Raw genomic sequence first — 25597 nt, forward strand, 5'->3', positions numbered from 1 at the left:
AGTAACTCAAATTACCACTTATTTTCATTATCCTTCATTTATTTTTTAGGTAAAAAGTCTCATTTACATTAAAATGTCTTTTCCAAGACAGACCAGGCCAAACATATATAATACAGCCAAGGTATGCAGGAAGCTTCTCTGAATGCACAACACAATTAACCTGGAACAAGATGGGCTACAACAGCAGAAGACCAGACTCCTGTTGGTTAAGGACTAGAAACTGAGGCTACAATTCTGCTCATCAAAATTGGACAATAGAAGATTGGAAAAACATCGCCTGGTCTGATCAGTCGTGATTTCTGCTGCAACATTCTGATGGTAATTTGGTGTAAAGAACATGAAAGCATGGATCCATCCTAACTTGTATCAACAGTTCAGGCTACTGGTGTTGGTGTAATAGCTCGGGGGTCATTTTCTCCTAATACTTGAGCAACTTTGAACAGATTTAGCATCATTTAAATGCCACAGTCTACCTAAGTATTACTGCACAATGTACCGATGGGAACACTGATAATCTCTAACTGGTTTCTTAAAGATAAAAATTTGTTTACTGTACTTAAATTGCCTCCACAGTCACAAAGATTTCAATCCATACTATCATTTAAATATGTAGTACTGTTTTATTTTCAGGCAGGTTTCAACTTTTTCAGCTCATCACTAGTATAATCCAAGAACCAAGAATAGAAATATGGAGCATGTGTGAACCCTTTAAGTAAAAAAACTAGCTTTACAGTATTTTAGAAACACGTAGTAAGGCACTTGAGAATATGTGTAAAGCTCAAACGTGAAAGTTTAGGGTTGTTTACCCTTTTATCTTTTTTTAATATTTTAAAAAGCACACTACAGTTTTTGCAACATCTCTATATTATTATGTACTTCATCATTTAGCCATGAGTACAAGTACATAACTAGAGGAAGAACACAATGGAACCAGATTATGCAATTTGTTTTCTCACAAAACAATAAAGATCAGTCCAATGCCATAGGGGCTTTGCAAATTTTTACCACTCAGGTTCACAGCGAAGTACAGGAGAAGGAAAACCTCAGGATGCTGTTGATCTGTGCTGAAGACACTCACAGGGTAGACTGTAACTAAGAAGATACAAGAATCAAAAGGAGGTTTTTCTCGCTGTTTCTCTGCAGGTGTCCCCTGAGCTCACCAAGCCTTGCCTGAAACTACATTCTTGTTTCAGTGCTCACTTTCAAAGAAGAAAGAGGAGGGATATGTTAGAACCAAATGAAAAAGAGAAGTCTTCCTCAAACACTACAGGAGCCAACAGGACACCATAAAAGCTTGAAGAGTTTGCTCAGTTTTCCCCATTTGTAGTTTGCCTTCTTTCACAGGTTTCTCTGTTTCCTCCCCTACAAAGAGTTTAACTCCAGGATGACTTCATCTGTGGGGGCTAAAAATAGGTTTACAAAATACTGTAACTGCCAACACGAAAGTAAAACTCTCAGGAATATGAGTCAACATTTGCAACCTTTATCTAACGAACACATGTCTGGAGATCGAACCATCTGCCTTTTCGAAACACTACATCATACATTTTAAACAGGCTTTTTGTGATTAAAGCCGTCTACACATCTTTTACAGGCATTTCCATTTTTCTCATTGGAAAAAAAGTTATTATTGGACTTTATTACTGCAGTTGCTTGTTAGTGCGCACAGACCTCCTCAATGAAACAAAGAAACACAGCCAAGCCAATTAATACCCACCATCCTCCCTCCGCGTGCATGTTAAACATCACACAGAACTTTTATGAATACATTACATCTTCAAAACCCCTCTTTCATGTTCATGTATGATGCCCACCCGCACTTCGGTACCGTTCTACTGGGCAAAGGCTACTCAGGGAGAGCGTCACTGCAGCATCTTTGGGAAAGAGAGAAAAAATTTGAGAGAAGAAGAAAGAGAAAATGCTGGGTCATGAATTATAGAGCGGATCACTTTCGTCTAGGTCCAGGGAGAGAGAGAGAAACCACAAGAGAGAGAGATTCACCCCCTATTCTTCTGTGCCCTGTCTGGTACGTGGGAAACCACTGGGGAGAGCGATTTATGGCCAATTGAAGCAGCAGCAACATCTCTCGGAAGGCAACGAGTGGATCCATAGCAACGATCCTAGCGGGGCATATTAATCCCCTGCTTTATGTAGTGCTAAGTGTACAATAGTAATCAGGATTGGAGCAGGCCCCACTGATCATTAAGGGAAAAGGCTATATAAAGAATTCATAATGGGATTAGCCCACGGCGAATGGAGAAGGAGAGAGAGAAACAAGAGAGTATGGGGGTAGATGTCTGCAGGATGAGGACAGGGAGAAATGGGCAGAGGGAGGGTGGGTGGAAGGATGCAGGGAAGGGAGGGGTGGCACAATGCTGGAATTAAATCACCCATCAAATTGCATGGAGGAATTTTAATTTACAGGTTAATGTCTTATTGTGTGACTAATCATAGGCAACCGTTTCAATGAGCCAGTGGAAAACCAGGGGAATCTGAGGCTGCTGCAACCAAATGGAAATACTATGTGTAGTCATTCCTGATGGAAATACAGTGTGTTAAGTAAAGCATAAATTATTTCAGTGTTCACAGAGGATCTTAATTCACTCAAAGCCTAATACAACAGGCTCAAAAGGCAAAGTCAGAGAAAAAAATAATTCTGTTTTGGCAGCTACAAGGAAAAGATTTGGTGCAGTTGTAAATGAAGTAAAACAGGTTTATCTCCACAGGAGTCTGACTTTCACCTGCACACAGATATATAAACAACACAAAACCCTGAGTTGTTGAAGGAATAATTTTAAATAAACCATATAACATGAATGACTATACATATATAATGGCCTGTCCTTTACTGAAAATATATGACAAAATATCCTTCACAATTCAATATGCAAGTCTGAGAGTCAGCAAGGAATTAAAAATTAAATACAGGAAGCTAAATCGCCGTGTGAAATTAGACATTTTTATTAGGCTAACATAACTGAAGAATTCCGACATATGATCTGATATAATAACCCAATACAAGCTGTCTTCTGCTTTCATCTAATAACCCCCTTTAATCAAACCAGACGTAACACACTACTTCTGTTTTGGTTACCCAACAAGTACCACACATCCACAGACAATTTCTGGAATTAATCTGGTCTGCTGAAACTTCCACTTTATTTTAAACATTGATGAAAAGTGAAAGGTGAAAGGTTAGCTTTATGAAGCTACTATAAAAGACCTGAGTCCAGCTTAAAGTGCTAAAAGACGTCTAATTGATACATTACTAGGCTAAACCAACTTAAATTTGGTTCAGATGTTAAAGTTTAGACCTTTATGTCACACATAGGTATTGCTAACATGTGCCTTTTTTAATTAAACATTTATTTTGGTTTATAAAATATTGTTGTCTGAATATATCCAGATGTTTAGGCTAAGGCATAATACCCATTATATACATTGCAGACGGCAGGAAACCTTATTTCTGGGTACTTTTTCTGAAATCCCCTGCCCAATTCACATGCACAGTTGACACATTAGGATGTAAATTCTCCACGGATGAGTCCACAAAAAACAGGCAGGCACAAAGACTCATGGACAGACCCTCATTCTTGCCATTTGATTACAAAATTTTCATCACTCAAACACCCTAGCGGACTCACAGACACAGAAAATATAATCCCGGCTTTATGCTGCTGGACTATAATGTTTGTAATTATTATGTTTCTAGAGCAGTTCCAGAAGAGGCTGAAGGGGATGATGACACGTTCTGACCAGTGTGGGAACACCTCTGGATCCTCCAGGAGCAGATGGACATGGCTGAGAAAATGTAGGCCTGGGCTATTGTGTTAAATACGCTGCCACCACAAACCACAGTGTAGAAGCATTGAAAAAGTGATGGACAGGTGGATTTATTGGACTGAGAAACATAAGGACTGTAAGATTACCGTTAACCCAAGGTGGTTTACAGTAAAGACTAAAGAAGTAACGAATAATCCTCTAATAGTAACAGAATTATCTTTAAGTGCGCAATAAGCTTCATACAATAATGATTATTTCACTTATTCATGTGGTGCATTAATTGTAATTCACACCAATTCAAGCTGTGCAACACATAGACAAAAGGACAGCTAGTGAGGATGCGCAGCTCTACCCTGTGTCATGTGTTACAGACCAGAAAACATCAAGTGATCCTGTTAGCACCCTTTTAAAGTCACTGCCAAATGTGCTAGATGCCTCACTTGAACCCCCTCTGTCACACCCTGAATTATGAAACTGTTTTGAATGGGTGTGGCTTAGTTCACTTACATTTAAATAAAAAAACTGAACAGTCTAATGCAAAAAGAACCATGACCCTATCACCAGGATAGTAACAGTCACAAAGTAAGTTTAGCTGAAGCCTTTCCTTTACTAATTCTATCTAGCGCCTTGGCTCAGCTCACTTTAGGTAGCTCCTTCATCAATCCAGCAGACCGGGGGGAGGACTTTATTACAGCCACAGCTCGTTAGCTTGAGTGGTCTTAATGAAGCAGCGTGGCGATCAGACAGAAATCATGCTGCCGAGGCCCTGCGTCATTACACCAGCCTTTAATTACGTTGATATATAGCTTAGACAGGCCTTAATACCACGGAAATTCACCAAGTCTTACCGGACTTCAGCCTCCTACACTCTATCACACACATAAGCTTATTTCCTCAGTGTAGTTCACTCTCAGAAACATATTCAATAGCTCTTTTTTTACTGAAACTGTTGACAGCCAATATGCTCTGCAACTCTTCCACTTACATTTCCAACATGCTCCTCATAGATTTGACAGCATTTTAACACCAAAACTCAACAAGAATTTTAGATTTGTACCAGACTTTCTTCTTGTCAGGGTAAAGACACCTCTAAAACACCATTTAGAGCATAGTTAGACGCCACAACTCTGCTGACAGTGTGGATAGTGTTTTCAACCCCAGCCTGCTTCTCTGCACAGCAGGTGGGAGAGAGAACCTCAGGACAGATAGGGAATTGAGGCCAAGTCTTGGGGCAATCGGAAAAGAAACTTGAATGAGAGAGACAACAGACTTGAAAAAGGTACTGTTGTGATTCATTACTATTCATGAGTTAACTTCAAAATCTATTCCCCAACTGAGTAGGACAGAAGGACTTCTAGAAAAAGGCCCGTGAGAGGTTTCAAAATAAGTGAAACATCAGATTTAGAGTCAAACCAAAAGGAAATAATACCAGGTCTGCTTAGGGTTCCCAGTAGGTTATACTTTAAATAATACTTAAAAGGTATGCTCACCTAATTTTTCTATTTCTAAACAGAACATGTGTTCTTAACTTTAATACATTACATTGGTCATAAGCACCAGTCCTTGGTTATCCATGGCTTCTAGTCATCTTCAATCTGTAACACATGAGTGAGAATTTGTCAAAAATTATTTCAAGTAATATCTCTGTGTGGTCCCTGGTTCTCTTTAAGTAATTTTCTAGATAAAAACTCGGTCTCAAGTCTGCAGAAGTAAAGCATTACTGTCTGCCTTCCACTGCCGCTGTTCTGTGAAACATATTCCACTTTTCTTTCATTGGACTCAGAGTTATGATAGCTATATTATGTCATGCTTCCCTACCTCCTTCATTATTCAAAATGAACAGAAATCCAGTTATATAATACGAGGGCAGAAGTTCTTATGAGATTTGGAAAGCTCAGCACTAGACATCTCCCCTCTGTGTTAATTGGTTTTGCTTCTGAAAGCCCATCATTTTCTTTCAGGCCCATTAACCATAATGCTCCAGAGTCCTGGATTAGTTCACACTCACTAAGACTGCTGTGTTGTCGTTAAATTCAATTTAACGGGGCACCCACCAGTGCTAATTACCGCTAACCCCAGATACTGTTTCATGTTAGCTTGGTCACTGTTCCTGTGAAAAGATGTCTTTGTTAGATTCATTTTCCTTCACCTTTTGGAATGCTTGTTGATTTTCTTTTGTTGGATGCTAGTTTGAGGTTTACTCTATAACTAATTTCACAAAGCTGATTTCTATCCTAAATCCTTAATGACACTGCTGAATGGCTGGTCATCTTCCAGAAACCTCATCTGTACCTACAAGGCTACATCCACACGTACACGGGTATTTTTGAAAACAGCTTTTTCTATGCGTTTGGGCCACATGTAAACATTTTGGATCACTGAAAACAGGGATTTTTTAAAACTTCTGCCAGGGTGGAGATTGTTGAAAATTCAGTTTTTGCGTGTGGCCGAGGAAAACAGAGATTTAGTCACGCGACGTCAAGGGTGTGCGCCTTTATTGACATCACGCTGTCCGCCATGTTATTGTTAACATTAGATTAATTTCTACAATGGCAGATGTAGACAAAATACTGTTCCTGTTAATCTTACTATGTGTAGTTTTTACACGCTTACATTTACACATGCAGTTAGACAGAGGTGTCAGAGTGAACTTCGGACATGGCTTCTACATTCAACACAGATGCTCTCACAATGAGATCGGGTGGGACAACTGCCGAAAGTGAGGCAGTTCTTCCGGAACAATGGCAAGAGAATTTTCGCATGTTGAGGACTTCATTTTTGGCTCTTTGTTAGCTACTTCGTCCGCACATCGAAGACCTAACAATCGAAATGAGGTTGCGTTTTTTGCATTTACGTGTGGATGGAGATATTTTTTTCAAAATTGCACGTGTGGACAGGATTGATTTTTTTTTTAAAGAAACCGGAAAATCTCAGTTTACAAAAAACTGAGAACTGTGGACATAGCCTAAACCTGAACAATTCCAGTGGTTACAGCAGTCCCCCACATTGTGACAGAAACCTTCAGACAATCAAAATATTGCAATCGGCTACCATATTAACTGCGAGCAACAGCATACAGATCATAGTCTTGTAGGTCTAAAGTAAGTTCAACCCTATCACTTGTTTTTCACCGCCTTCCTTTTGTCTAGCCTGTCAATTCAGTTCTGTCATTTATCAAGACTGGTTTTGCAAACAGTTGATGAAACCATGAGGTAACATGTATGAGGCCATACAGTTTCTTTCAAAAGTCACTGTGTCTTTCCCTGCTTAAGAATGAATCATTCTGGGTTTATTTAACTTCTGTGCAAATGAGCATTTACTCACAGGATGGGGTTTTCTTTGCTTAAAAACTGACGTTTACCATTACCTCACCTTCACATTTGACCAGCCGGATACGCTGGCTGCAGGTAAAAGATTCATTATTCAGCCCCAGGAACGGGCAGGGAAGGGCCTTTCCAATAGCTTTTACCTAAGTCCCCCCTAAAAGCCTCCCAGGAAAAATACCTGCATTACAGAGCCTTGCTGTGGAGAAAGTGTATTCAGTATAGAAGCACTCCTAGTACCTGAATAAAAGATGAAATATTGAACACAGACTGTGGGGTTTTAAGTTTATTATTTAGGCCAAGATGGTCTAATTGCTCTAATGCAATGGAGTTGATTTTTTTTCCCCCAAGCAAGGTGGAGTGTGCTGGTTTCAGACCTCTACTTAACTTGCAGGTTTGTGAAGGGACCACTTTATAGTGTACCCATATTTTGAGTGAGGTTCATACTGTACATCCAAGGTAGCAACATTAATTACATTTTAATTTGTAGGGGAGGTTTTACCATCTCTTTAATTTTTCAGGCCCAGGGCTCTTTACCTGAAACTACGAATGGCGAGGGAGTGGAGGGGATCTAAATCTAAATGTAGAAGTTTTTAATGTAGAGAAGGATCGCACTGTATTTATTATTAATGAGTAAAGCACTATTGCCATCAAAACCAAATACACCCCGAGGACCTTTTCAAAGTAAAGGATGTAAGAGGACTTTGAATAAAGGGGAAAATCTTGTTATTGATATTATGATTTACTTTTTATTTAATGTATTAGGACTTGTATCAGAACTTTGTTGCTACTGAATTTTACACCAAATTCAGCAGCTGTTGTTATTGAACTGTAACACCACATTTTTTTAAAATCAGGCCAAAACTACCTGCCTGTCTTCATATTTCCCATAACTGTTTGATTTGAAATACATCTTAATCTCTTATTAGCACTCAATAAATTTTAGCATTGACCTATGCTCTTAAACAGCGGTCCCCAACCTTTTTTGCGCCACGGACCGATTTATGCCTGACATTATTTTCACGGACCGGCCTTTAAGGTGTCGTGGATAAATACAACAAAATAAAACCAGTACCGGTACCGAAAAAAATAAGATTTATTCATAACACACGTGAAAAGACCCAGGAAACAGAGTTAACGATGAAAACGATAACAAAATAACGCTGAAAACCGATAAAAACCCTGAAAACCATACATTTCACACCTGAGCCTCAACTCTCGCGGCCCAGTACCAAACGACTCACGGACCGGTACCTGTCCGAGGCCCGGGGGTGGGGGACCGCTGCTCTTAAGTATAAAATAGTAATATTAGTTTTGTTGTTGGTTATTTAGTCATGAATCTCTTGTTTCACAATGCAGCTACTTTGCAACAGAACAAGGGTAACTACCAAAGTACCTCATATGTTACAGTTACATTTTGCAACTTACATACATGCACAAAAGATTTTAGGTAATATTTGGTGAAAAGGGGGAACCTTCTTTCAATCTTAAAGTTAATATTTAGCAAAATTATCCTGTTTTTTCCTTCACTGGTTTCTTTAGGAAGCAAGCCCCAACACCTGGGCCACGGACCAGTACCAGCCGTGTGTCGTTTGGTACTGGGCCACGAGAGTTGAGGCTCAGGTGTGAAATTCATGGTTTTCAGGGTTTTTATCGTTATCTTTTTTATCGTTTTTATCGTTAACTCTTTTTCCCTGGGTCTTTTCACGTGTGTTATGAATAAATCTTCTTTTTTTGGTACAGGTACTGGTTTTATTTTGTTGTATTTATCCACGACACCTGAAAGGAAAGTGAAAATATTGTCGGACATAAACCGGTCTGTGGGACCGCTGTCTTCAGGGGTTACCACAGTGGATCATGAGCCTCCATCTACCAAGATGGGATGGCTTAATCTTAAGCCCTTAACACCACTTCTACAGCAGATTACCCAGCCTGAGTTTTCTTGCCATGAAAGAAGGCTGGCATTAAAATGAAGAGACAATACAGTGAAAGCAACAGAGAGAGCTTGGCATCACTGCTCGTGGTTCCTTCTTTACCTCCTCATGTTTGATTAGTTTGACATTTCCCAGTAATGGTGGGAATTTTCTTCCCTCTCCTAGCAGGAGTCGCTTTTCTCCCCCTCTCCAGCGGCCTGTCTCGCCATGCTGAGACTCACACAAACGCTCTGCACCGGGGCCTGTGAAATCCCTGGATGCCAGGGCCCTATGAAATCCAACAGAATGGCTTTTATCCCCTGAAGATACAGTACAAATCATCATTGGTTTTATCTCAGCTGGGGATGTCAATTTATCTAAATGAGCTTAGTCCCTCTAGCTGCCTGTCAGAGTTATTTCTCCCTCTCCAACACCAGCCCCATCCTGACACCCTCCTTTCTTTTCATCTTTTTCCTCTCTCCACCCATGCCTTAGCTCTTCTCTTCCTCCTCCCGCCCTGAATCGGTAAGGTTTAGATCCATTCGATGTCGCTGTTCTTTGTTCTCGAGAGGGAGGGGACAACAGAGGATGGGGCAAGTAATGGGATTGGTACCCTGTACTGGGCACCAGTTTTATTCGAAGGCTGCCTTGCTGGCCCAAAGACGTGTGTGTGTGTGTGTGTGTGTGTGTGTGTGTGTGTGTGTGTGTGTGTGTGTGTGTGTGTGTGTGTGTGTGTGTTTTGTTCTGAGTCCCTTTAGTGTGCACTGGAATGTACTTAATCTGCCTGCCATCGTAATGCAAATGAAGCTCCCTGGTCCCAGCAGGGAAATGCTCACACATTTGTGTGTGTGTGTGTGTGTGTGTGTGTGTGTGTGTGTGTGTGTGTGTGTGTGTGTGTGTGTGTGCGCGCGTGTGCATGTGTGTGTGTTGTCAAATAGTCAGGCACTTGATAGAGGATGCTGGAAAGCTCAAGAGGGGGCATCAAAGAGTGGGCAAAGGCTTCTGTCACACTAACACAATGGCTCAGGACCAGGTCCAGTTACACATACACACACACGCAGACACACACACACGCAGGTCCATTGAGCAGGCTGAGATACGACACCACACATGTGAGGTGGGAAATGACAGTGACCCTGTATTTCCTTAAACAGCTCTGCAAAGGTAGTTGACAAAACTTCATTTTCCACCATCAGCTCTCAAATTGCAAATCTGGTATTTTTATCTATTTATTTATTTTTACCTTTTTTTATCATTTATATATATATATATAAAAAAAAAAAAAAAACACCCAGCACGCCCCTGCGGGCGGTTTATCCTTCAAGCTCGGGTCCTCTACCAGAGGCCTGGGAGCTTGAGGGTCCTGCGCAGTATCTTAGCTGTTCCCAGGACTGCGCTCTTCTGGACAGAGATCTCCGATGTTGTTCCCGGGATCTGCTGGAGCCACTCGCCTAGCTTGGGAGTCACCGCACCTAGTGCTCCGATTACCACGGGGACCACCGTTACCTTCACCCTCCACATCCTCTCGAGCTCTTCTCTGAGCCCTTGGTATTTCTCCAGCTTCTCGTGTTCCTTCTTCCTGATATTGCTGTCATTGGGAACCGCTACATCGATCACTACGGCCGTCTTCTTCTGTTTGTCTACCACCACTATGTCCGGTTGGTTAGCCACCACCATTTTGTCCGTCTGTATCTGGAAGTCCCACAGGATCTTAGCTCGGTCATTCTCCACCACCCTTGGGGGCATCTCCCATTTTGACCTGGGGACTTCCAGGTTATACTCGGCACAGATGTTCCTGTACACTATGCCGGCCACTTGGTTATGGCGTTCCATGTATGCCTTGCCTGCTAGCATCTTGCACCCTGCTGTTATGTGCTGGATAGTCTCTGGGGCATCTTTACACAGCCTGCACCTGGGGTCTTGCCTGGTGTGATAGACCCCAGCCTCTATGGATCTTGTACTCAGAGCTTGTTCTTGTGCTGCCATGATTAGTGCCTCTGTGCTGTCTTTCAGTCCAGCTTTGTCCAGCCACTGGTAGGATTTCTGGATATCAGCCACCTCCTCTATCTGCCGGTGGTACATACCGTGCAGGGGCCTGTCCTTCCATGATGGTTCCTCGTCCTTTCTTGGGTTTCTGCTGCCTGAGGTATTCACTGAGCACTCGGTCAGTTGGGGCCATCTTCCCAATGTATTCTTGGATGTTCCTTGTCTCATCCTGGACTGTGGTGCTGACACTCACCAGTCCCCGGCCCCCTTCCTTCCGCTTAGCGTACAGCCTCAGGGTGCTGGACTTGGGGTGAAACCCTCCATGCATGGTCAGGAGCTTTCTTGTCTTTATGTCAGTGGCTTCTATCTCCTCCTTTGGCCAGCTTATTACCCCAGCAGGGTACCTGATCACGGGCAGGGCGTATGTGTTGATGGCCCGGATCTTGTTCTTACCATTCAGCTGACTCCTCAGGACTTGCCTGACCCTCTGCAGGTACTTGGTGGTTGCAGCCTTTCTAGCGGCCTCTTCATGGTTCCCATTTGCCTGCGGGATCCCCAGGTACTTGTAACTGTCCTCTATGTCTGCAATGTTGCCTTCTGGTAGTTCAATCCCCTCAGTTCTGACTACCTTCCCTCTCTTTGTTACCATCCGACTACACTTCTCCAGTCCGAACGACATTCCAATGTCATTGCTGTATAGCCTGGTAGTGTGGATCAGTGAATCGATGTCTCGTTCACTCTTGGCATACAGCTTGATGTCATCCATGTACAGGAGGTGGCTGACAACTGCTCCGTTCCGTAGTCGGTATCCGTAGCCAGTCTTGTTAATGATCTCACTGAGGGGGTTCAGGCCTATGCAGAACAGCAGTGGGGACAGAGCATCTCCTTGGTAGATCCCGCACTTGATGGTAACTTGTGCTATGGGCTTGGAGTTGGCCTCTAGTGTTGTATGCCACATCCCCATTGAGTTCCTGATGAAGGCTCTCAGGGTCCCATTGATCTTGTACAATTCTAGGCATTCCAGTATCCAGCTGTGGGGCATTGAGTCATAGGCCTTCTTGTAATCAATCCAGGCAGTGCACAGGTTGGTCAGTCTGGTCTTGCAGTCTCGGCTGATTGTTCTGTCTACCAGTAGCTGGTGTTTTGCACCTCTGGTATTCTTGCCAATTCCTTTCTGTGTCCCGCTCATGTATTGACCCATGTGCCTGTTCATCTTAGCCGATATGATACCTGACAGGAGCTTCCATGTAGTACTGAGGCAGGTTATTGGTCGGTAGTTGGAGGGGACCGGTCCCTTCTTGGGGTCCTTGGGGATCAGGACCGTCCGGCCTTCAGTTAGCCATTCCGGGTGTCTCTCGTTAACTAGCAGCTGGTTCATTTGTGCTGCCAGACGCTCGTGGAGTGCAGTCAGCTTCTTCAGCCAGTAGGCGTGAACCATGTCGGGCCCTGGTGCTGTCCAACTCTTCATACTGGAGACCCTTTCTTGGATATCTGCCACTGTGATGGTTACTGGACCCTGTTCAGGGAGGTCGCTGTGGTCTGCCCTCAGATCCTCTAGCCACTGAGCATTGCCGTTATGGGTTGCATCCTTCTCCCATATGCTCTTCCAGTATTGCTCCGTCTCCAGCCTTGGTGGTGCTGTTCTCTTATTGGTCCCTTGCCACTGAGAGTACACCTTTATCTCTCTGGTGTACCTCCTCAAGCGGCTGGCCAAGGCTGTGAGTCTTTGCTTGGCAGTTTCCAAGGCCTCAGGTATGGACAACTTGCTGTATTTCTTAGGCACCTTATTTGTCGCACCTTTCTGCAACTCCGTTAGTTGGCTAACCTCCCTCCGTGCTACTTTGATCTTGCCCTCTAGCCTCCTTCTCCATGGAGGGTACTGCCCCTTGTGGCTGTTCAACTTGTAGCCAAGCATCTCACTGATCACTGCTGCCGTATTGTAGATCAGCTTGTTAGTGTCGGTAATCGTGGTTGTAGGTATTGCCCGTAGTGCTGCATTAACATCATCTAGCAGACCTTCTGAGGGTACTTCACGTAATCTTGGTAACCGGCTACGGGGGATCCAGGTTTCAAGCTTGGCCATGATCCTATTTTTCAGGTCAGTTCCTCTCGCACTCAACGATCCTTCTCCTATCGCACTTGGGGCTATGTACCCAATCTCGGGTGGGGGTGATGATATCTCCCCCCTGACCTGGCGTCCTGACTCCTCCTTGCCGTAGCATTTGTGTTGTACCTCGTCAATCTCTAGCTGTGAGAGCAGTCCCTTCTTTCGAATGTTGGAACACTGAGCTACTAGTTGTTTCGCCGTCATTGTGGATGTTGGGTATCGAAGAATCCATAGGTCCCTCATCCTATTCATGTAGCCCCTTCCGCCGGGGTTACTTGCGTAGTAGCATTCCAACAACGCCCTGTTTTCGTCCCTTGCCCACCGATGCCTTCTTGTTCCAGTAGCCCACTTTTCGTCAGGGTGCCCTGGTTCCTCAACACCTGACGCGGACCTTGTTGATCCGGGCGACGTCCGAGCCGGCATGCCTTCATATTTATCTGTCTCGCTCATGTCTGCGGTAGGCTTGCTTAGCATAGGGGGTCTAGCCTTAGGACCCTTACTGGATACAGACGCCCCAGGCAGGAATCGAACTTGCGATCCTCTGTTCCAAAGGCGTGTAGTTTAACCACTACGCTATCCAGCTGCTATGTATATATATATATATATATATATATATATATATATATATATATATATATATATATATATATATATATATATATATATATATATATATATATATATATATATATATATATATATATATTCAACACAAATTTTTGTCATCTATGTCTTTTGAACACAACACAAGTCTTTCTGTTCCTACTGTGCAGTACATTTCAGCATAGAGGATCTTTTAAGCTAAAGACAGTTTGGATAAATGACATTAAATAACATTACGATTTGTTAGTCAAGGCCCATAAAGTGAACTGCAGAACAATTAAGCAAATGACACCCATTTCCCTAAATATATGGTGCTGTGCTGTAAATGTAAGGACACTGACACATGCACACATTACACTCATCTCACTTCCAGCTTTAAAAAAAGTCACTTTTTAAAGACAATTTACCATGATTTTCTAAATCAGGCAAGATTAAGAATGAAAGTCGGACGTCTCTATTAATAAAGCTTTCAAGGTGTCCTTGCTACCTGACCCCTGATTTCAGCACGATTCCCACTGATGAAGACTGAGGACGCTGCTTTTCCTTTAAAGACTAAAAATGCTTCACATTTTTCTTCCTCGCTCACCTCCACCTTGTCTTCCTCTCCTTCAGCAACCCCCCTCCCCAATCATCCACATTCTTAAGATCAAGGTCAAGGTAGATTTTATTGTCCCAAAGGGAAATTACTTTTGTAGTGAGGTTATAGGAAACTCTGTCTCCACATGGCAACTAAAAATATATCCTTGTGGGTACAAGCTAAGTCAATACAAAGGACAAAGGAAATATACGCACTGGCTGTTTCCAGACAGAGATGTGCATTCAGCTGAAACAGAGTAAATTATGCTGGAAGGAAGATTCTCATTGTACCTTCTTTTATGGTTATCCTGTTGATGAGGTTCTACGTGCTCTTAAATACTGTATCACTATGGTAATTCGCTGCTGCGTACTCTCTGTGAATGTATTGTTATAGAGTACAAAACAAATAAAGGAATACAGTTAATATTAAGAAATCGTGACTTGTAATTGGAGCATCAGCCAAATTAACGTGACTATAGCAAAATAACATGTTAAGATTGCACAGCAGGAAATATCAGTACATCGCTACTTGTTTGAGCTGATTTTTTGAATACTTATTTATGAATGACAGGATTTGGACTGTTGTCAAAAAACTTTAGAAAGGTATAAGAGTTAAGGGAACCCAGACACTTTGCGCCTTGTGCCTGAACTGTGGCTACAAATCCTCATTTCAATGCTTTGACAGTCAAAGGTACAATAATATGACCAAACCTATTAATAGCAAGACAGTTAATTAGATTCAAAGATTAATTAACGGCTTATCTAATCTATCAAAGGGCTAAAGATAACCATCTAATTAACAATATGAGTAAGGAAAAGTAACAAAGTTTGTGAAACAAAGAACTCTGTCTTTAGATATCAGTGTTATCTTTAGCCATCACTCCTTTTCTCTCCCATCCATTGTTCTCTCTCATCCCTCTCTTTCACCCTCTTTCGTTCCTTCTGTTCCGCCTCTCTTCCCTCTCTCCCCCTCACACACAATCAGCCTCCCCCCTCTGCCCCTGATGCTTATTGATTGCCAAAGTTCATACAAGAGCATCACTTAATGTGCTTGCTTTCATGTCCTGCCTTTGTTGCGAGGGCCGCAGCTCACGATATTGCAAATTGATCCGTCTCTCTCCGCCACCCTTTGTCAGGGTTTGTGAAGTGAGCTACTATTACATTAGCCCACTCTCCGATTCTTGCCCCCACCCTCCTCCTCCTCTTCCGCCCCTCGGGGTCTTTCACTGATTCTGTCTCTTTCTTGTCATTCTGAGGATGGCATCGGCATGGCTAAACACTGGTTTGAGAGCTGATTAACAGAGCAACACGCCTGACTGACTGCACTGATGAGCTCCTTGAGGTTTGATGATGTAGCCAATAAACGGACACTTTTGATTATCTGACCCCTGACCTCCTCTGTAACAACAACAAACACCCTCCCACCCACATTCACCCAACCTCCAGCTTTTCCTCTGCGTCCACTTCACGCCTCCTTCTCTCCATTGACCTTCTCTGGTGACGACTTGAAAATGAAGGCATGCTTGTGTGAACACAAACAAGGGTGTGCATCCTCAAGGGCAGAGCACCCTTGAAAAGATTCAGTGTGTGATTTTATCACCTCTGGGAACCACAAGATGAAGCAGGAATGGTTTTAATGTAACTAATTACATGGCACATCGTCTTCAAAAAGGGCTGAGGATTTGAATGCCGCATAAACAAAGTACATTGTTTTTCAAAAAGTTATACCAAGTGAAAGCTCTGGTTAAAAAAAACACACACACACACAACAAAACAAAAAAACTTCTGTGCAAGTTGTGATAACCTGTCCCTTTAGGCAGTGGAAGTAAATGGACTCCAAGACACAAGACAAGCATCCATTAAAGAGGTTTTCTCTCACTTTATTCCCGCCTTGGACAACTTGGCAGAAATTTGGAACGAAGACGAAACACCGGCTCACTTTGACGCGCCTGCGGTCTGACTTCAGAGTCCTCCTGAGCTGATCAACAGCCATTCCTGAAGTGTACATCCTTGACAATGTAATTTCCTGGTGGAGTATTCTCCCCAGCTTAAGGCAGAGTCCCTGTAATTAAGACTTGGATGCCCAAGACCACAACCACCACCTCTCATCACACACATACGCACTCCACCACCTCCCAGAGCTAGTGTTGTCATGGAGAGAAGATGTCAGGGGAAGAGGCTGCAAATGTTTGCGGTGATGGCAGCAGGGGATGGGTGGGTAGATGGGGGGGTTTGCACGAAGAGAGGTTGCACAGGGGGTTGTCTGAGAAGAGGGCGATAAGGGGATGGGGGACTGCGGCACAATCATCTTGATTTCTTGTGCTGAACGATTACATGCCATGCTAATTGCTAGCAGAGGGATCTTTAATAAATATTTCATTCGATGCAGCATCATTACTGCCTAATGTCGTTATTAATCTCCACCAGTAATTTCCACTCAGGAGAAGCGTCTTTGTTAGGGGAGAGCAATGTTTTTCCCCCCACAAGGAAGGAAAGAGGGAGTGGTAACGATGGAGAGAGAAAGAGAATTAGGGAGTGATTCTGAAAAAGTGCCATTACTTTAAAGTTATGAGAGGAGAGGGGAGGAAAAGTGAACGAACCATGTGGAGGAAAAGAGGGAGAGACAATAAAGACTCGATGCTAAAAGGGAACAAGAGGAAGAGTAGGAAAAGACAGAATGGGAAGTTAACTAAAGCAAGGCAGCAAATACAGTTACAGAAACATGCCATTTCCTGAGAGGCCTTTTCCATCAGTGAGATCATAGCGGCTAATTTGATTTGTACATGAGAAAGGGGTTGTTCAACTGCCGCTGTAGAAAAAGATTTACTTAGGTTAAATGGCAATAGCTGCCAGTAACGACTGCGACATCGGATACATCGAACAAGCAAAAGTGTCAATGTAGCGACAAGAGTCTTTCTTTCAATCTCACTCCAAATTGCTCTGCTGCTAATTTTCTTTTAGAGATAAGCCAGACTGCAATTCCTAAATAGCATGACATAAAAATTTCCTTGCTCCTAAAGCGAGACACTAAGATCTAGTCTAATACATTATTTTCCTGGAGAACAGCGTTCAGCATCACTAAAACATCTTTAACATTCAACACAAGGAAAAGGTCACATTAAATATAATATCTGCCAATGTGGCTTTTTTCCATGTCGCTAAGATGTGGTTCAAGTTTCTGAGCTCACAAGTAGTTCTCGTAGTTCTCAGTATTAAGGAAAAATATTCCTTGGAAATGTGCTTCCACACAGAAGAAGATAGTAGGTGGAGAGTGATAGGTAATTAGAAACTGACAGCTATGAAGACAGAGCAGACAATTAAAAAACTCGGTGATAGAAAAGCAAAGAGAAAATATATCACCTACGTGTCCACGGAACTTTTTTCCAAATCTAAGTTTGGCTTGCAAAATAAAAAAAGGACCACTCTGCTGACAGCATACCCCGGCAGAAGACTGTGCACGGGTCCATACCATGTTGTGCATGCCATCTCGTCTTCATGCAGTTTAAGACATTAAGAAGGCGTGAAAATGGCAGCAAGCTAAGCCTTGGGCGAATAGCAAATAGCATTAGCCACTGAGCAGACACTGCATTTTACTCATTCCAATATCCATCTGTGCCTACGGCTATGCTAGCTAACTGCTATCAGACTGGCTTATTCACAGATATTTTCCACAGCTCTAGTGCTTTTTAAAGCAAAATTCAATCTTTGGTAATAAGTGAATTTGAGATGGAGCATAAGCACAAACTAAAAAGCAAATCCAAATCCATGTTAGTTTTATCGAACAACGTATTTCATGGCCACATTCCAAACTTTTATGAGAATAGGTTGTGAATCATTACCAGAAAAACGATTATATGCTTTGCATGATGTTTCAATAACATATCCATCACATATGGCCATAGACGGTGACAGGAGAGCTGGAATGGGATGGAGTGATGGCTTGAAAGAAGAGAGGAGAGAGAGAGTGATATATTGACTTATAATAAAGAAGAAAAAAGGCTTCAGTTAAACCATCTAGCCACCCAGTCTTCACTCTTTCCTTCCATCTTCTTTTCCTGGCTCACACACACACACGCGCGCATATTAACACACACGCACACAGACCAGAGCCACACAAACGATGGCATTGCCCCCAAAGAAAATAGAGTGGTGTGTACCATCCAATTATCTGTCAGGGGTGAATAATGGCCCCAATAATATATTCACATTGCCGTTGCCGATCAATTTTTAATCAAGCTGAGAAATATGGAGGAAGTGAAGCTAAAATGACCCACAAGGAACTCTCCCATAATGCCTTCACAGAGAAGTCCCTAATTTTGCACCAATCAAATTACCTATTCCCCAGGCCCCACCCGCCCCTCTCCAGCCCCCTCAGCCCATCGTCATCCTATGAGCAATAACGGCATCTCCCAGTGCGGCGCAGACAAGTAGCTACAACTACTCAGTTCTTTCATAAGGGCGGAGGTCAGGGGGCAGTAACCTTATTAAAGGATGTCGACTAATAACAAAGTGGTTAGTAATTACTAGCTGAACAACATGTAGTTAGGGATGCAAAAGTGTGACAACAGAAATTGCTTTCTACTATTGAAAAGAAAGAAGAGACAAGAGGTGATTTTAGTTTTTACTTTACCTCCTACATCAGATTTCTTTAACAAGTTTTGAAGCTTTTTGCCCCTTTGTCTTTACATTCTTAAATGTTTAAAAAAATTGTTTTTTGGAATATTTAAGTTACAAATAATTCAATGATTTATATTAACATGCTGTATTTGAATTATTCCGCTCATTTTAACTGGTGCTTATGTCTGCTTTTTTTTTAAGTAAAAAATGTTTTAAGTCACTGGCATATTGATGGCAGACAGTTTATTTAAAACAGGGCAATGTTTACCACTGTGTAGCATCGCCTCTTCTTTTAACAACAGTCTGTAAACATCTGGGAAATGAGGCAACCAGTTGCTAATCTTTTGAGATAGGAATTTTGTCCTATTCTCATCTGATATAGGATTCTAGCTGCTCAACAGTCCTAGATCTTATTTGTCATATTTTTAATTTCAGGATGTGCCAGATTATTTCAATTGAAGAAAGCTCTGCACTGCTTGCAGGCCACTTCAGTCTTCTACTACAGAGTAATGCGGTTGTAATAGATATATGCAGGTTAGCATTGTCTTGCTGAAATATGCAAGACCTTCCCTGAAAAAGATGTCTGCATGGGAGCATATGCTGATCTAAAAACCTGTACAAACCTTTCAGCATTGACAGTGCCTTTCTAGCTGCCAGTTCCACGGACACACACAGGCCTATATCAGTGATGCAGACCTTTGAACTGAATACTAACAACAAGCCATGTCTCACCATATGGCTTGTTTGTTGTCCGGTTTAAAAAAGAAAAAAAGACAGACATTGTGAATGGCTGTCACTATGTCTAACTTCTTTTGATCCACTCTCTGATATTAACACAAATCCTTTATTAAAGGAATAATAAAGAAGGATACCACAAGTGAAGATTATCACTTTAACTAACTAGGGTCAGTTATATTTATCTAGGACAGTATAGCAAGTATTTGCCATGAATTTGGCTTAGCGTGCTTAACTGTACAGTACACTTTCCTTTATCAAACATCCGCTGTAAATATGAGAGAAATTATTGTTATCATAAACTACTCTTTTAACATGTTGCAGTGGACATCAAGTGCATATACACATAGGACATCTAACATTTTGAAATCAAGACCATCAGTTCTTCTGATACCTTTTTGGAAATGGTGCATGAGTCATTGATGTGGAGTTGTAAATATCGTGGCTAACATGAAAATATTATATTGACTTTGAATGGGAATTCAAGCAAACTTAATTTAAGCCAGTGCAGTGAACATAATAGTTGACTGTTACATCATATGGATGCCTATACACACATATTTCATGGTGTTCTATAAAAACAGACATTTCTTGCTTTAATTTCATGCCAGCAAACCCACATTTCCTCTCTTGCTATAGTTACTCATTTATAAACACAATACTCATATAATTCAAGTGTGTACACTCACAAACCTACACAAACCACACACACACATAACCAACTTTATGTCTGAGCACTTTGAGAGTAAATTCAACCCTATAAAGCCGAGCCCAGTGCGCCTGAGATGGGTCACGTATCTATACGCAGCGCGGGTGCAATCTGCAATGAAAGCTTTCCCATTTGTAATAAACTGCAGCCTCTCAAAAGAGCAATCCTAGGGAGAATCCTGTGAGCTCTCTCCTCACTATAACAACAGTGTCTGTAAAACAAATGAGCAGGGAGGTAATTGGAGACAAACAAAAATTACATTTCCAATAAAGGTTCTTGTCTCTTTGGGCTCCCAGAAGCCCCCAGCCCTCCTCAACTGTTTAACAGCCGTAATATACCCTCTCATCAGCCTTCCTTTTGAGAAGCCACCAGAGAGGAGTTATCCGAGTACAAACAGAGATCACCTAATGTGAACAGGTTGAGGGTTTAGTGGTTGTAGTGTTTTTGGCAATTAAACAGGAAGGTGATGCTGGGATAGATGGATAAGGGTATTAAAGAAAAGACTACCAGTTTGCATGACCCATGGTTTACACTTTAAGACACTCGTGAAACTTCAGTAAAAGATTTACAATTAGTAGCACTTGTGAAAAGCTGCACAGTAAAAACACCTGAAAACATATTTTATTTGCACTATCAAAGTTATCAAGTCATAAATTATAAATAAATGAGTGAGAGTTGCTAGTTGTTCATGTGAAAAATGGCAACCTACAGAGAAAAAGTGCCAAAAAGTGCTATTGTTTCCATAGCCACTTTAGGTTGGTGAGTCAGTCCTTAGATTATCATGTTAAAATGTCCATTTACAGGAAAAGAAAAAAAAGTCCACACAACATCTTTATAGCCTGACCAAGAAAAAAAAATCAATTAAAAGCGGATTTTTCTTGTCATAAATTATTTTGTATTAACAGATTACTAGAAGCTCCTTATTATTCTTCGCTTCAGCTAATTTAAGTCAGTGAAATTATAAAATTCCAGGAGGTTTTCATTCATTGTTATGCATCATATCATTGATGTGTGATGTCATTTCAATTGGACAATATAATTTAATTTCACTTTTCTAGTCTTACTGACCTACACAAAGCTCTTTAAGATTATTTTGTCCAGATCAAAACACTTTCCTCACATCTATGTCCAATTTAGAATCACTAATTAACCTTACAATGCAACTCATCGTGTTGGATGAATCCATTGTGTCATTGTGTGTCGACTTTTAAATTATGAGTTATTGATTGCAGAATCCTGAATTGATAGTTTTGAAAACACGTTTAAATGTAAATATCTACATATGCCAGAATTAGCCAAAAGGCTAGTTTTGATAGTCCCTGTTTAGCATGACTCAAGTTGCTGTTTTTTAATCTTGTGTCTATTTAAAGTCTCGTTCTTTGCATTAAGGACAGCTGAAATGAGCAGCAGAGAGAGGGGGTAATTACTTATGTGTAAGAGCAAAGATCAGCCGCACAAATCTCTTGTCAAGAATCCACACATTAAATACAAGACTGTGTCACATAAAGAGTCTGGCAACTTCACTGAGTTGGAAAAAAAACATATTAATTTTGTTATTTAAAATAACGTTTAAGGGTCTTGCAAATTGCAGAAGTTTTCCAGGAGAAATGGCAAAACGAGAAGCAGACGGGAGAAAGCCAGCAAAAACGGAAGTACAGTATTGATCGGTGTGCTGAAATGCACCTGGTGTTTATGGTTTCAGAGCATTCATAGATTTTATGAACCTAGCTTGTTAGCATTAGCTGATCATTTTCATACCATAAGGTCTGTCTCAAAAGACAAGATGGCAATGGGTAAAATAGAAATCAAAAGGTTCACTTTGAGTGAACTTTTGCAGTTCAATAGGTCACAGCTACATAGCTATCTTCATGTTTATATACAGTCTATGCTTAAACAGAATTCCTGTGTACGTAATAAAACTGATATAATATATGTGAAAGGATTCAGATTTAACCAAAGCACTCACTTTATACTGTGTATAAATTATGATTGAACATGTAAAAAAAAGTCTAGATAAACTTAACTTATCTGCATAATTATCACAAAAAACCCTGATAAAGATAAATGGAAGAGAAAGGATGGATGGAAAATTTACAGTTTATATGTTGGCATAATTTTGACTTAGACAACCCCACTTTGGATGCAAAAAAGCCCCTTTAACTCTTGTTGCTTTGAAACCTGACATCAAAGTCCCACTAGCAAGCTCTTGTAGCAGTTTTCTTAATTTTAGTTAAACTGCATGTTTGGACAATCGATAGTTAAAAAGTCAAGAAAGTCACCAAACTGATAGTGGAGAAGCACTGACCCATAAATGTGCAGCATTAACACTTGATTTCTGATCATTATCAAAGGATTAGTGATTCATGTTGATACTAATTGGCTAAACACTGAATTAGATAATTGTGTCAGCAGTGCTTTTAGTGACGTTGGTTCATAAATATCGCACACACATTTTTACACTAGCTCACTTTATCACACCGGCACATTTGTGCACTCTCACACACAAACCCCAGAGAGACAAAACACACTCTCACAGTAAGAATTCCACTGAGTGCAGCAGCAGTCATCTCCTCCCTGCAGCACCAAGATCAAATCAGTGTGTTTATCTGATGGTGAACCTGACATTAGGCCAAACTAAAGGTCTCTGCTCAGCTTCCTCTTATCTAACCCTGCAAACAGAGATCTCCATGGCCTAGCCTCTCACAGGGGGAAATTGATTACAGCCTCAGGCCAAAAAGGCAGTAAGCCCACAGCTCTATTCATTCCATTAGGAGTCTTGGAGCCGAGCGGGCTGAGGTGGCTATTAGCTACAGGTTGTGGATCAGATCCTCAGATACTATTTGGTCTTGTAACAGTGATGGGTTGAATGAGATGCAGTGTAATGTGAGCTTAGATGCAGGGTTGAGGTTTCATTTGACCTCAGTAGTGACCAAACAGCTGTGGTCAAAGCTTTTAATGAGAGGTCACGGGAGTTCATATTGGTTTGACATATTTTACTTAAATGCATTGACAGTAGTGAATGTTGAACAGCCCATTAGTTACTCTCAAAAGGCCACAGACTGTTTCCTTTCAGGACTTTTAGAGAGCGCATCTGCATACTTGCAGTACAGTATGTGTCCTGCACACATCTGCCTGTGGTTACCAGCATTCTATTATGCAGTTTAAATGTATGTGTGAGACAGACACAGAAGAGGGAAACAAACAGAGTTAGAGAGTGTGTAGGGATGTGTGTGCGTGTGTGTGTGTGTGTGCACGCAAGTGTGATGGTGTGAGAGAGAAGAGCTAATAGTTTTAGGGCATTCCTGTCAGTGTTGCTGTATGATTGCAAGTCCTCTGTGGCTTCCTGCACTCTTTAATGCTTAGCTGGTTTTGATGTAAACACTCTAAGGAGACAAAGATGGGAAAGTCCCTGAGATATTTAACTCACTAATTCCTCCACTGTTTTTCCCTTTCTCTTTGCTGTGTTTTGCTCCGTCTTTACTTTGCTTCAGTCATTCCACTGTGGCGGAAGAATCTGGGAATCCGGGATATGCAAAAAACAAACACGCCCTGTTCCTTCATTATTAAAAAAATAAAAGACACACACATACACACACACCTCACAAACAAACCTTTATGTTAAAACTTTGCTTGAGGCATTTTTTTTCTCCAATTAAACTTGTCATGGGCCTGACAAGTCTCAACTTTGTTCGCTCTACCAGGCAGGAAATTAAAAATTGCATCTGAAACAGTTTTCTTCCAACTTAACCAAAAAGGGAAGCACATCAGCACAACTGTTGTTTGGCACAGAAACATTGCATTTAATCGGATTCAATCAGAAAGTATAGTGGAAAATTCAGTCATGCATTTAAAAAAAAAAAAAGAAATAGATTTTTCTGCAGTATAGTAATCTAACCTTCAGTCTTTCAAACATTAATCATCATCCATCTATCCATTTTTTTTCCAGGTTTCCAATTCAGGGTCGCAGTGAGGCTGGAGCCCATCCCAGCTGTCATAGGGCAGGAAGCAGAGTAAACCTTAGACAAATCATCAGTCTACTGAAGGGCTAATGCAGGGAGGCACACAACCATTCAAGCCTATGGCCAATTTAGAATCACCAGTTAACCTACCGTGGATGTCTTTGGACTGTCTTTGAAGGAAGCCTGAAGAGAACCCATGAAGGGCAAGCACCCATTCTCCATACAGTAAGGCCTCAGCTGGCCAGTGGGTTCAAACCCAGGAAATTCTTGTTTTGAGACAATCACCAAACCACTGCTTCACCCTTTTAATTATTAATATCAGTTCCATTTGTATGATACTGATCCTATAATCAACTTAATACAATAAATTATTTGCAATTATGTCTGCACCCAAGTCTGATTTTCTTTTCAAGACCCCATGAAATAAAAGTAATGCAGACCAGCTTGAAATGACAACCACCCTTTGATCCTAATCTGATTTTTAAACAAGGCTTGCAGGATTATTGACACATAATATATCTTTCCTGTTAAACAACAACACCTCACTTCAAACCTTTAATGCTCCACAGATAGCTTGGACCGCACCCTCCACCATAACTAGAGGTGAGAACAGTACAGCTATAAGTTAAAAATGTTCAGAAGATGCTAATTTAATTCTTTTTATGGTGTTACCACATGTGTAAGCTCTTTGAAATGATCTCACTTCATCTCGAAATCAATTCTTAATACTTTAAATGCAAACTTGTGACCGACCTCATGAGCGTGCAGCAATAGCATGCAGACTAATTGCAAAGTGGGACATATCAGCCACATGTCTGCATTTCTATGCATGCACACACACACACACACACACACACACACACACACACACACACACACTTCAGGCCGCCTGGCATCCCCCCTCCCCCCTTTCTGATGTGTTTTTCATGTTAACACTTTGCAGTGCCTTAGGTACATTGTGCGGCTTCCCACCATACACAGCCCTACTAAGCCCATTTAGAATGTTTTTATGATATAACATGGTTTTTATTTTTCAATTAAATTTTTATACCTTTGTGTTTTCGCCCATTTCTTCTTTTAAGAGTGGCTATTTTTCCATCCTGTGCTGTTTTTCTTCTCTCTGTCTCCTTTGTCTTGAAGAAATGATCTGCGATATATTTTTCAACATTTTTGAGAAATACGAGCTGTAGATTAGAGTTTTGAAAGAGTTTTTGTATCTGTCCTTTTACAAAAAACTAACTATGCTCATTTTGCTTCAGTGGAAGATGTGCCACTGCCAACCTGTC

General features: G+C 41.4%; 1 long non-coding RNA gene across 1 annotated transcript; it reads left to right on the forward strand.

Annotated features, from left to right (window-relative positions):
- The first annotated feature begins 291 nt into the window (after positions 1-291).
- On the forward strand, positions 292-24666 carry LOC309721000. Its single transcript, XR_014280624.1, has 3 exons — positions 292-318; positions 3713-3811; positions 24299-24666. It is a non-coding gene; the product is annotated as an uncharacterized lncRNA (long non-coding RNA).
- Positions 24667-25597: the final 931 nt, after the last annotated feature.

This window comes from Aulonocara stuartgranti (genome assembly GCF_965226115.1).
Source record: "Aulonocara stuartgranti genome assembly, chromosome: 13".
Lineage (NCBI taxonomy): Eukaryota > Metazoa > Chordata > Actinopteri > Cichliformes > Cichlidae > Aulonocara > Aulonocara stuartgranti.